Source organism: Salmo salar, chromosome 10, assembly GCF_965601325.2.
Source record: "Salmo salar chromosome 10, fSalSal1, whole genome shotgun sequence".
Classification (NCBI taxonomy): domain Eukaryota; kingdom Metazoa; phylum Chordata; class Actinopteri; order Salmoniformes; family Salmonidae; genus Salmo; species Salmo salar.
Window position 1 is genome coordinate 90,106,823 of NC_138300.1, and position 12,083 is coordinate 90,118,905.

The window sequence follows — 12,083 nt, forward strand, 5'->3', positions numbered from 1 at the left end:
GATGTGTAAAAACAGAGCACCCACAAATAGAAACAGAGGAGGAGAGGGCCTTTGAAGGGGCCGTTGTGAGTCTGAGCGTTCTGCCTGCTGAGGTCAGAGAGAAGGTGTGGGCATTGTTTGAGGGTTTTAAGAATGCTTGCTGGTATTGGCAGCTGTCTACAGTCCATTTTTGGATTCTGAATGGAATGTACACTACAGTACGCCTACCACGACGATGACTCAGCTCATATTGATGGTGACATCATACTGTTTTATGATCCAGCTCAGTGTTTACACAGTCACATATACATGAAATAGCAGACTGTAAGGGAATAGGCAGCAGCAGGTGGTACAGAAGACAAGAATAGAATGCTGCCAAAATGACAAAGGAACATGGAACTAAAGAGAAGTTTCAACTGTAAACTTCCCTTTACCTGTTCCCAAACACAGGGGGAGAGGATCATGAATATTAATGATGCTGTGTTTGAGACTGTATTGTGAAAGCTATAGTTCTCCTTCCTCCAGTTTCCAGAGGTTTATAGTGTGATCAGGGTTGGTCCCGTGGGGGTTGGGAGGGGTTTTATAGAGAGCGGCTAGACCAGGTCCCAGTGTTTGTGGTGTAGGGAGACGGTCCCCCTTGTGTTTGTGCCTCAGTAATAATCCTGGGATGGGATAAGAGCTGCCCTCAATTTTAAAGGGTAATCCAAGACAAGCGCCATTCGTTACGTCCCACTGATCAATACACACATACATACACACACAGGTACGCGGCCTACTGCTGATCCGGCCTCCCGTGCAGCACGTGATTGCTGATCGGATCTGCTGCTCCACTAACAAACTATGTTGTCATCCAGTGTCTTTCAATCAGAATAGAAGTGTTTTTGTGTGTTGATACTGTGTTGCCTGTATTTGTTTAGTTAGGCTATGCTGAGGCTCCTTTCTAGATGGCAGTGGGAAGACCCATTCTTGCTGTTTACATGTGATGGAAACAGTGGGGTGTTATCATGGTGACCATATGGCAGGGCTTCAGCCTCCAGGTTCAGGACAGGGGCAGCGTGGTCCCCCCAACCTGGCTGGGGAGGTCAGTCAGACTATATGGGTAGGGCAAGTTTTTCTTTACCTTGTGACCAGGGCTGTATCCACAAAGCATCTCAGAGTAGAACATTGGTTGTAAGTGCTGAGAATGGAGCCATTTTACTCCTACTGAGTCTAAATAAAAGCTATGCATGAAGCCTCTTTAGTCATGAGAGGAAACCTCATTTTAAAACCTCATGAGCTTAACCAGTTAAGAGTTACCAGCAGGTGTCTTGAAAAATCGAATCAGGCAGCAAGACAGTGGTTTCTGCGCTATAGACAGGCAATTGCTTTGGACTTGTTGAAAGAATGTTTTGATATTTCTATATGATTAACCAATAAATAATCTACACCTACATGCAACAATATCTCTTTAGATATGATTTCACGAGGCCTAATTCACATGATAGCTACTTATAACCACTAGGTTAATAAATTATCACTTTATTATTTCAATTATTTAATTAACCTACATCATGCTATTTCAAGTTATCCATTGGGAGCGCAATATCCCATTGTTAAAAAAATATGCCTAAATTGGGTAATTGAACACATTTTGGGCCGATGTTAACTTTGAATGTGTTTGGTAAAAATGATAGACCTTTCGAATATTTTATGCAATATTATCGGCAAGTGACTTGATGCCTAGCCCACTGTGCCAAAGAAATGTAGAGTTGTTAAACGGGAGTGACGAGTGTGTGATATTATCAAAATTCCTCTTAACAACCAATATGATTCATGTGCCTATCACATTATTCCAAATATCAGAATTGGTCCAAAAAATATATATTAGGCACTCCAACAAATTAGGCAAGAATTAACAGTAGGCAAAGTGATTGTGTCAGTCAGAAATTATATAAAATATTTTACCATTGCAACATTTTATGTACAGTCACATTCACCGTGGTTTGTGTGCCATACATTTCACAGCTGGCCATACTTCATCGTGATTGGTTATTCCCAATCATTTAAAACAATGTCAATGAGCGTCATCACTATCTTTCCTTTGCAGTACCTCAAACTGCCGTGATGACCAGCTGAGATAAACTTTTCTGAGTTGATTTTCCTCCTGGCTCAGAGTTCGTCTGAGCAGTATCTTAAGATCATCCTTAAACCTACTCTGAGCTGAGAGCTTTCTTTTGTCTTAAAGGGGCAATCTGGAGTTGCTACATCCATTTTTAGAATGTACCCATTGATGCTTGAAAAACACAACTTATAAATACCTCGTGAAACACAATATAGCCTCAAAACATGGTTGAAACTATAATGTCGATATCATGGATGGTCAGTCCTTGCATCCATAGCTCTGCCTATGAATTTGAGAGGGGTTACATTTCTCCAGCCCCATCCATCAGCTTTTTACAGAAACTTGGGCAGGGAGGACACTTTCAAAAAAAAAATCAACTGCTGATTGCCACTTTTGAACAGGTTTGAACAGGATTCCTAGGAACTTTTCTCAGATGCTTTGTGGATACAGGCCCTGACCAGGATAAAACTCTAAAGTACTAGAGTTTTTCCTAGTTAGATCACAGGATTAATATAACTCCTGGATCCTATATATGATCTTTATTTGGAGAACATTTTTAAAGATGTTCCTATCTGAACATTGATGAACAACAGAGCTCAGCTGTTGGAATGTTGCTACAGGAATAGTTTATTCTTGGAGCAGCGCTGCAATGCGGCCAGTGGCCAGACGTTGTAAGGGGATCCAGGAGATGTGGTGCCAAAGAGATGCATCCACAGTACTCTGATCTGCTTCCTGCTGGCAGCATCAGGTGTCCATCACTCAAACCCCCTACCCTGGAGAACGGGGGCTCGCTGGTGCTGGTTCTGCCAGGCCATGCTTTCCATTCCACTGCCTGGCCTGCTCACTCTGGAATAATTCATGTGAAAGCATGCCTGGGCCAGCATGACAGCCAGGGTAGGACAATGAGCTCAGAGTGGGACCCGTGTTCATGGTGATGATCGTTTTCATAATCTAGAATGAAGGAGACAAGAACAATGAGGGTGAGGAAGAAACAACCTACCCCTCTGTGACCCACCAGCATGGCTGGTGTCAGGGCAAGAGGAAGTAGTAGTGCCTATGTTTGCCCCGAAGGCAGGACTCTCCCAGTCACATTTATGTGATGTGACGGAACAGTTACTAAGTCATTGGACGATTGCTGTCTGTCTGATTAGAGCGTAAAATCAGCTGTTTCCTCAAAGGAAACCAGACAGCTAAAATAGTGCTAAACTCAACACTACTTATCCCAGCTGTGGTGGGTTCTCACTCAATACAGAGTAGTGCCAACTGGTCGTAAACAATAGAAAAAAGGCTAACGGTGCTGCAGAAAAATGCATGACATTTTTAATATTTGTATATATGGTCAGAAATAAGCAACTAGATTTCAGCAGCCTTACAACACCTGCAGCCAGCTAGTCAGTCAGTCAGTCAGTGAGATCTGTTATTCTGTAATAACCTGTCATTGTGATGTATAGCTAGTCAATAAGCTGTTACACTCTGCAATAACACAGCATTATGAAGTGCAAATTCACAACCAATAAGCTGTTACACTGCAATAACACAGCACTGAGGTGTAACTCCACTGTCAATAAGCTATCATATTCTGCAATAGCATGTCTGTCTGAACTATAGACAAGAAGGCATTGTATCAACATGGAGGCAAACTAAACCAGTTCAAATGCCCTTTTCACCCTATTTTATTTGAAAGAGGCAGCAGAATCAGCTTATGGCTGAGCAGAGAGACAGATGTTGACTCCATACCCATAGATACTTAATACACACCTCTCTGTGTAGCTTTCCTTGGCAGACCAACCCCCTCCCCCAGGTCCTGAGGACAGGGACACAGTGAATTCTCTGGGGACACCCTCCCAGGTTAGCATGGATGGCAGCACAGAGAGATCTGTCACTATAGGCTAGACAAGGGCAGGAGGTAAATTGATGGGTCTTTCTGTGTCTCTGTCTCTCCCACTCCCACTCTCTCAACCCCTCTGCTCCTTGTCCTCTGTGTGTGTGAGAGTCAGAGAGGCTCTTGTGGAAGTGGGGTAAAGCAGCATTTCTATAGGACCCAGTGGGCGAGGTTTGAGATGTCTGAGAGGATCAGCAGTGTCTATGCCTGAAGGCTGCAGACGACTAGCTGTATTATAGTTATTTCCAATTCTGGTAGAGTCATGAATACTGTAAGCCCATCTCTCCACTGCTGGCTTCACTTCAATGTCCTCCCCTAAGGCCCAGTGCTACTGAACCCACCCACCTCAGCCCTTCTTCTCAGTGTTTCAATCTAGTGACTGCCTTGTCTTGATTTTCACATGCAACAATCTCACTTTTATAATACCCGCTTTGTTGCAAATAATGATGGTATTAAACTCAACATGCTCAAGGATATGTAAGATGTCAGCGGTTATTCAGAAGTGAATTGACCTCTTGACGCTGGTTATTAACAGGTATTTTCTCTCTCCTGTGCTGCAGTAACGTAATGCAGTGTATAACATGAGTCAGGTGATTCATGCAGTAGCCTACAGAGATCACATGATCTAGAGAGGAGGGTAGTTGATTCATTTGTTATAGTGAGGGAAGCACAGGGGGAACACGTTGCTAGGAGATCAGAGCAGTTTGTTCTGGAATGTGTTGGAGCCTCCCACAACCCCTCACCACAGGGCAAAGATTTTCCAAGTTGTCTGTGTATAATACAGGCTCTGCATACAGGTATACCTAGAAATGTGTACATTGTTTTGTGTGTGTTTGTTCTTTCCTTTGTAAGATAAGTGGGAGTATAGATGGTACAGGACCTGGTGAAGGGATGGTTTCAATGGTTCCTCTTTACATCGGCACTAATGCAGGCACACACACACACTTAGACATTTACACTAGGGAGACAGTATCTCTGTAGCTAGCCACTCTGCACATTAGCCTCTGATCTCACTCACCATTAAACCACATTATAGCCCAGTTGGTCAATAATACAGCTCAGCCCAGTAGAACTCTTAGACCACACAGACCCCTGGGCTGGCAATGCTTACACTGTGTACCGATACAACCGCACAGACACCAGGGAGAGAAGGAGAGAGCGGGAAAGAGAAGTAGATATTGAAATTTAGAAAAAGGGGAAATTGGATGTTATAGAGACATTTTACTCCAGATGGGTTATTTCTAGTAGCAGGCATTTCCCCCTTTCCTCTATAGACAGTAGCTGTGGTCTTGCCCTCAATCTCTGTTAACCTGTATGTCTGTGTGAGTCAGCTGTTATGTCAGGACTCATTTACAGACCATTGTAATGAACTCTGGCATTCTCTCTGTGGGGATATTGTGCACAGTGCAGAGGAAGCATCATTCAGAAGGTATTGCAGTGCTCCCTGTACTGCAGGCTCTTTAAAAAAAAATAATTGACACCTACTATAGATCATTGAGCAGACCCAACCCTCCTGGTCTGTAACCCTGGACCCCATCCCTTCCTTCCTCCTGACCCAGCCCCCCACGTGCTCTCCGGTTGGGCTCACCCTCCAGCCCGCCTCCTCCAGCCTATGAGTGGGTTTAATAACAGAGGCTGCTCTGCTCTCTGTGGGGGTCCAGACAATAAAACTAATGAAGGTGGACAGGGAGGGAGGCAGGGCTGACTACAGCTCTGTAAGGACTGTGGAACACTCACAAACAGAACTACACAAACAGAACTACACAAACAGACCTACACAAACAGACCTACACAAACAAACACTTGAGTTAAACCCACCCAGGCACACAAACATGTACAGTTGAAGTCGTAAGTTTACATACACTTAGGTTGGAGTCATTAAAACTAGTTTTTCAACCACTCCACAAATTTCTTGTTAACAAACTATAGTTTTGGCAAGTCAGTTAGGACATCTACTTTGTGCATGACACAAGTCATTTTTCCAACAATTGTTTACAGACAGATTATTTCACTTATAATTCACTGTATCACAATTCCAGTGGGTCAGAAGTTTACATACACTAAGTTGACTGTGCCTTTTAAACAGCTTGGAAAATTCCAGAAAATGATGTCATGGCTTTAGAAGCTTCTGATAGGCTAATTGACATAATTTGAGTCAGTTGGAGGTGTACCTGTGGATGTACTTCAAGGCCTACCTTCAAACTCAGTGCCTCTTTGCTTGACATCATGGGAAAATCAAAATAAATCAGTCAAGACCTCAGAAAATAAATTGTAGACCTCCACAAGTCTGGTTCATCCTTGGGAGCAATTTCCAAACACCTGAAGGTACCACGTTCATCTGTACAAACAATAGTACGCAGGTATAAACACCATGGGACCATGCAGCCGTCATACCACTCAGGAAGGAGACACGTTCTGTCTCCTAGAGATGAACGTACTTTGGTGCGAAAAGTGCAAATCAATCCCAGAACAACAGCAAAGGACCTTGTGAAGATGCTGGAGGAATCAGGTACAAAAGTATCTATATCCACAGTAAAATGAGTCCTATATCGACATAACCTGAAAGGCCGCCCAGCAAGGAAGAAGCCACTGCTCCAAAACCGCCATAAAAAAGCCAGACTACGGTTTGCAACTGCACATGGGGACAAAGATCGTACTTTTTGGAGAAATGTCCTCTGGTCTGATGACAAAAATAGAACTGTTTGGCCATAAGGACCATCGTTATGTTTGGAGGAAAAAGGGGGAGGCTTGCAAGCCGAAGAACACCATCCCAACCGTGAAGCACGGGGGTGGCAGCATCATGTTGTGGGGGTGCTTTGCTGCAGGAGGGACTGGTGCACTTCACAAAATAGATGGCATCATGAGGGAGGAAAATTATATGGATATATTGAAGCAACATCTCAAGACATCAGTCAGGGAGTTAAAGCTTGGTCGCAAGCTTGGTCTTCCAAATGGACAATGACCCCAAGCATACTTCCAAAGTTGTGGCAAAATGGCTTGAGGACAACAAAGTCAAGGTATTGGAGTGGCCATCACAAAGCCCTGACCTCAATCCTATTGAAACTTTGTTGGCAGAACTGAAAAAGAGTGTGCGAGCAAGGAGGCCTACAAACCTGACTCAGTTACACCAGCTCTGTCAGAAGGAATGGGCCAAAATTCACCCAACTTATTGTGGGAAGCTTGTGGAAGGCTACCCGAAATGTTTGACCCAAGTTAAACAATTTAAAGGCAATGCTACCAAATACTAATTGAGTATATGTAAACTTATGACCCACTGGAAATGTGGTGAAAGAAATAAAAGCTGAAATAAATCATTCTCTCTACTATTATTCTGACATTTCACATTCTTAAAATAAAGTGGTGATCCTAACTGACCTAAGACAGGGAATTTTTACTGGGATTAAATGTCAGGAATTGTGAAAAACTGAGTTTAAATGTATTTGGCTAAGGTGTATGTTAACTTCCGACTTCAACTGTATGTTATTAACAAACATACAGATAAATGTAAACTGTACCACACACACTTTCCAGAACTGGCAAATGTTTATAGTATTGGCATATATACTGTATATACAGTGAATATACTGGGTTTTCTGTCTATTCTCCATGTTGGAAGAGCTTTTCTGTTGTGACCAGATGATTGTTTTCACTTAATAGTGTTGAGGTCAGGGTTCACAACTGTCACCCACTTGTTATGTCTCATGCCCTCTAGTTGAGCCTGGATATACATCAAATCTCAATGTTATCCATCCCTTCATACAACAGCCTGTGGCTTTGGTCAAATCTGTTTGTTGTCATCCATAAAACCTATTGGCATTACTAGCCACTAGCTAAGTGTGCTTTTACCGGTGTTGAATGTTAGGATCATGTCCACTCCATGTCCTCCATGATACACATTAGTCATACAGTGATCTCCCAAAGCTCTAACCAAACAGGGTGTGGGAAAAGCTCTCTTTCTTTTGCCATGGCCTCTCTAAGTTGTTGATGACTTCCTATGTTTCACCCTCTCAGCAGGCAGTGCTCCACATAACCACATCCAGACCTCTCCTCCGTTTCTTTCTGAGAAACAGGATCACACAGCACATCCTTCTCCGCAGTTTAAAAATAACTTAAAATATTCTCTCCTCCCCAGCAAGTGTCGCTTCACATTTAGAACAGAGCCCTGAGTGGTTCCTCCCTGTGCTGCTACCTGCCAGCTAGCACTAAAAACAACACATTTGTTTATTTCTGTCACACCAGAGAATGTGTCAGGTGGGTGTGATGATAGAGCTAGGCTGTCTTGTCTGTTTAATGTAAACAGTGGGGATTGAAGCGGTGATTCATCTGACTGGTATGCAATCTGATTCTTTCACAACCTCTGACCCCTCAGTAGGGGTTGAGAGGTATGGAAATCCTCACTGTGTCCTTACACATACCACACTACCCCTGCTCCATCTCTCAGACTGACTGTCTATCTGTCTGTCTCTGGGGCAGGTTCTGAAGTACTGTTCTCCTGTTCCCAGCAATCTCTGCTCTCAATCAGCGCAAGGTTGCTCAGTTGTCTGAACCTCTGGCAGTCTCTATGGGTGTGCCACAGGGTTCAATTCTCGGGCCAACTCTCTTCTCTGTATACATCAATGATGTCTCTCGCGTTGCTGGAGATTCTTTGATCCACCTCTATGCAGACGACACCATTCTGTATACCTCTTGCCCTTCTTTGGACACTGTGTTATCTAGCCTCCAGACGAGCTTCAATGCCATACAACTCTCCTTCCGTGGCCTCCAACTGCTCTTAAATGCAAGTAAAACTAAATGCATGCTCTTCAACCGATCGCTGCCCGCCCTTCCAGCATCACTACTCTGGACGGTTCTGACTTAGAATATGTGGACAACTAAAAATACCTACAGTCGTGGCCAAAAGTTTTGAGAATGACACAAATATTTATTTTCATAAAGTCTGCTGCCTCAGTTTGTATGATGGCAATTTGCATATACTCCAGAATGTTATGAAGAGTGATCAGATGAATTGCAATTAATTGCAAAGTACCACTTTGCCATGCATATGAACTGAATCCCCAAAAACAGTTCCACTGCATTTCAGCCCTGCCACAAAAGGACCAGCTGACATCATGTCAGTGATTCTCTTGTTAACACAGGTGTGAGTGTTGACGAGGACAAGGCTGGAGATCACTCTGTCATGCTGATTGAGTTCGAATAACAGACTGTAAGCTTCAAAAGGAGGGTGGTGCTTGGAATCATTGTTCTTCTTCTGTTCAACCATGGTTACCTGCAAGGAAACACGTGCTGTCATCATTGCTTTGCACAAAAAGGGCTTCACAGGCAAGGATATTGCTGCCAGTAAGATTGCACCTAAATCAACCATTTATCGGATCATCAAGAACTTGAAGGAGAGCGGTTCAATTGTTGTGAAGAAGGCTTCAGGGCACCTAAGAAAGTCCAGCAAGCGCCAGGACCGTCTCCTAAAGTTGATTCAGCTGCGGGATCGGGGCACCACCAGTACAGAGCTTGCTCAGAAATGGCAGCAGGCAGGTGTGAGTCCATCTGCACGCAGGGTGAGGCAAAGACTTTTGGAGGATGGCCTGGTGTCAAGAAGGGCAGCAAAGAAGCCACTTCTCTCCAGGAAAAACATCAGGGACAGACTGATATTCTGCAAAAGGTACAGGGATTGGACTGCTGAGGACTGGGGTAAAGTCCTTTTCTCTGATGAATCCCCTTTCCGATTGTTTGGGGAATCTGGAAAAAATCTTGTCCGGAGAAGACAAGGTGAGCGCTACCATTAGTCCTGTGTCATGCCAACAGTAAAGCATGCTAAGACCATTCATGTGTGGGGTTGCTTCTCAGCCAAGGGAGTGGGCTCACTCACAATTTTGCCTAAGAACACAGCCATGAATAAAGAATGGTACCAACACATCCTCCGAGAGAAACTTCTCCCAACCATCCAGGAACAGTTTGGTGATGAACAATGCCTTTTCCAACATGATGGAGCACCTTGCCATAAGGCAAAAGCGATAACTAAGTGGCTTGGGGAACAAAACATCAATATTTTGGGTCCATGGACAGGAAACTCCCCAGACCTTAATCCCATTGAGAACTTGTGGTCAATCCTCAAGAGGCGGGTGGACAAACAAAACCCCACACATTCTGAAAAACTCCAAGCATTGATTATGCAAGAATGGGCTGCCATCAGTCAGGATGTGGCCCAGAAGTTAATTTACAGCATGCCAGGGCGGATTGTAGAGGTCTTGAAAAAGAAGGGTCAACACTGCAAATATTGACTCTTTGCTCTTTGCATCAACTTCATGTAATTGTCAATAAAAGCCTTTGACACTTATGAAATGCTTGAAATTATACTTCAGTATTCCATAGTAACATCTGACAAAATATCTAAAGACACTGAAGCAGCGAACTTTAAGGAAATTAATAATTCTCAAAACTTTTGGCCACGACTGTAGGTGTCTGGTTAGACTGTAAACTCTCCTTCCAGACTCACATCAAACATCTCCAATCCAAAGTTAAATCTAGAATTGGTTTCCTATTTCGCAACAAAGCATCCTTCACTCATGCTGCCAAACATACCCTCGTAAAACTGACCATCCTACCGATCCTCGACTTCGGCGATGTCATTTACAAAATAGCCTCCAACACTCTACTCAACAAATTGGATGCAGTCTATCACAGTGCCATCCGTTTTGTCACCAAAGCCCCATATACTACCCACCACTGCGACCTGTACGCTCTCGTTGGCTGGCCCTCGCTTCATACTCATCGCAAAACCCACTGGCTCCAGGTCATCTACAAGTCTCTGCTAGGTAAAGCCCCGCCTTATCTCAGCTCACTGGGCACCATAGCAGCACCCACCCGTAGCACGCACTCCAGCAGGTATATCTCACTGGTCACCCCCAAAGCCAATTCTTCCTTTGGCCTCCTCTCCTTCCAGTTCTCTGCTGCCAATGACTGGAAGAAACTGCAAAAATCACTGAAGCTGGAGACTCATATCTCCCTCACTAGCTTTAAGCACCAACTGTCAGAGCAGCTCACAGATCACTGCACCTGTACATAGCTCATCTGTAAATAGCCCATCCAATCTACCTCATGCTCCTTTGCACCCCAGTATCTCTACTTGCACATTCATCTTCTGCACATCTACCATTCCAGTGTTTAATTACTATATTGTAATTACTTCGCCAACTTAGCCTATTTAGTGCTTTACCTCCCTTATCCTACCTCATTTGCACATGCTGTATATAGACTTGTTCTACTGTATTGTTCTACTGTATTATTGATTGTATGTTTTGTTTATTCCATGTGTAATTCTGTGTTGTTGTATGTGTCGAACTGCTTTGCTTTATTCTTGGCCAGGTCGCAGTTGCAAATGAGAACTTGTTCTCAACTAGTCTACCTGGTTAAATAAAGGTGAAATAAATAAATAGATAAACATCCACCAACCCCAATAAAGAATACTGTAATGAAACAGGCAGGGAGCAGGTCTCGAACCCTCAACCTTCTAGCTCCGAAGGTGGAGGAAAAAAAGTGTGTGTGTGTGTGTGTGTGTGTGTGTGTGTGTGTGTGTGTGTGTGAGGGACGGACAGACAGAGACAGAGGAGAAATGGGTTAAGAGGTATTGGGAGTGGTAACTATGAAAACAGTGGAATAGTGACTCACTGTTTTTGAAAATCTCAGTTCAGATTGTTGACATCATAGAAATTAGTATATAACTTCACAGGGCCTGTATGGTTGAATATTTGATCTTAACGAATCCCCCAGAGAAAAGCCAAAAGAAAAATACAGCAGGATAAAGTGAGACCACTGCATTCTATATCAATAGGTGTATTTGTATAGTAGGGAAATGAGACTTCCTTCTTGAGAGTTGAAAGGTGAACTTTCTCCACATCTTAAAGTTAGGGCTTGACGGTTTACACACGGAAAGACAGACGGAGGCATTAGAAAAGATTAGAGGAGATTTTAAAACATGTGCTGTTTCCCCTCTTTTTACTCTCCAACTGACCAGATTTAACCCATGTCTTACCCCCAAGTTACCTGTTGACATCTTGAACATAATGCCCTTACTGTCTCAGAGCATACTACCATTTATTTGATGGTTCATATTTGGAATGAACTGAG

The 12,083-nt window shown here is 43.5% G+C and overlaps 1 protein-coding gene across 1 annotated transcript in view; it reads left to right on the forward strand.

Moving 5' to 3' along the window:
• Positions 1–12,083, forward strand: part of LOC106560828 (partitioning defective 6 homolog alpha) — a 39,753-nt gene that overhangs the window by 26,647 nt on the left and 1,023 nt on the right. The gene's annotated exons all lie outside the window — the stretch shown is intronic.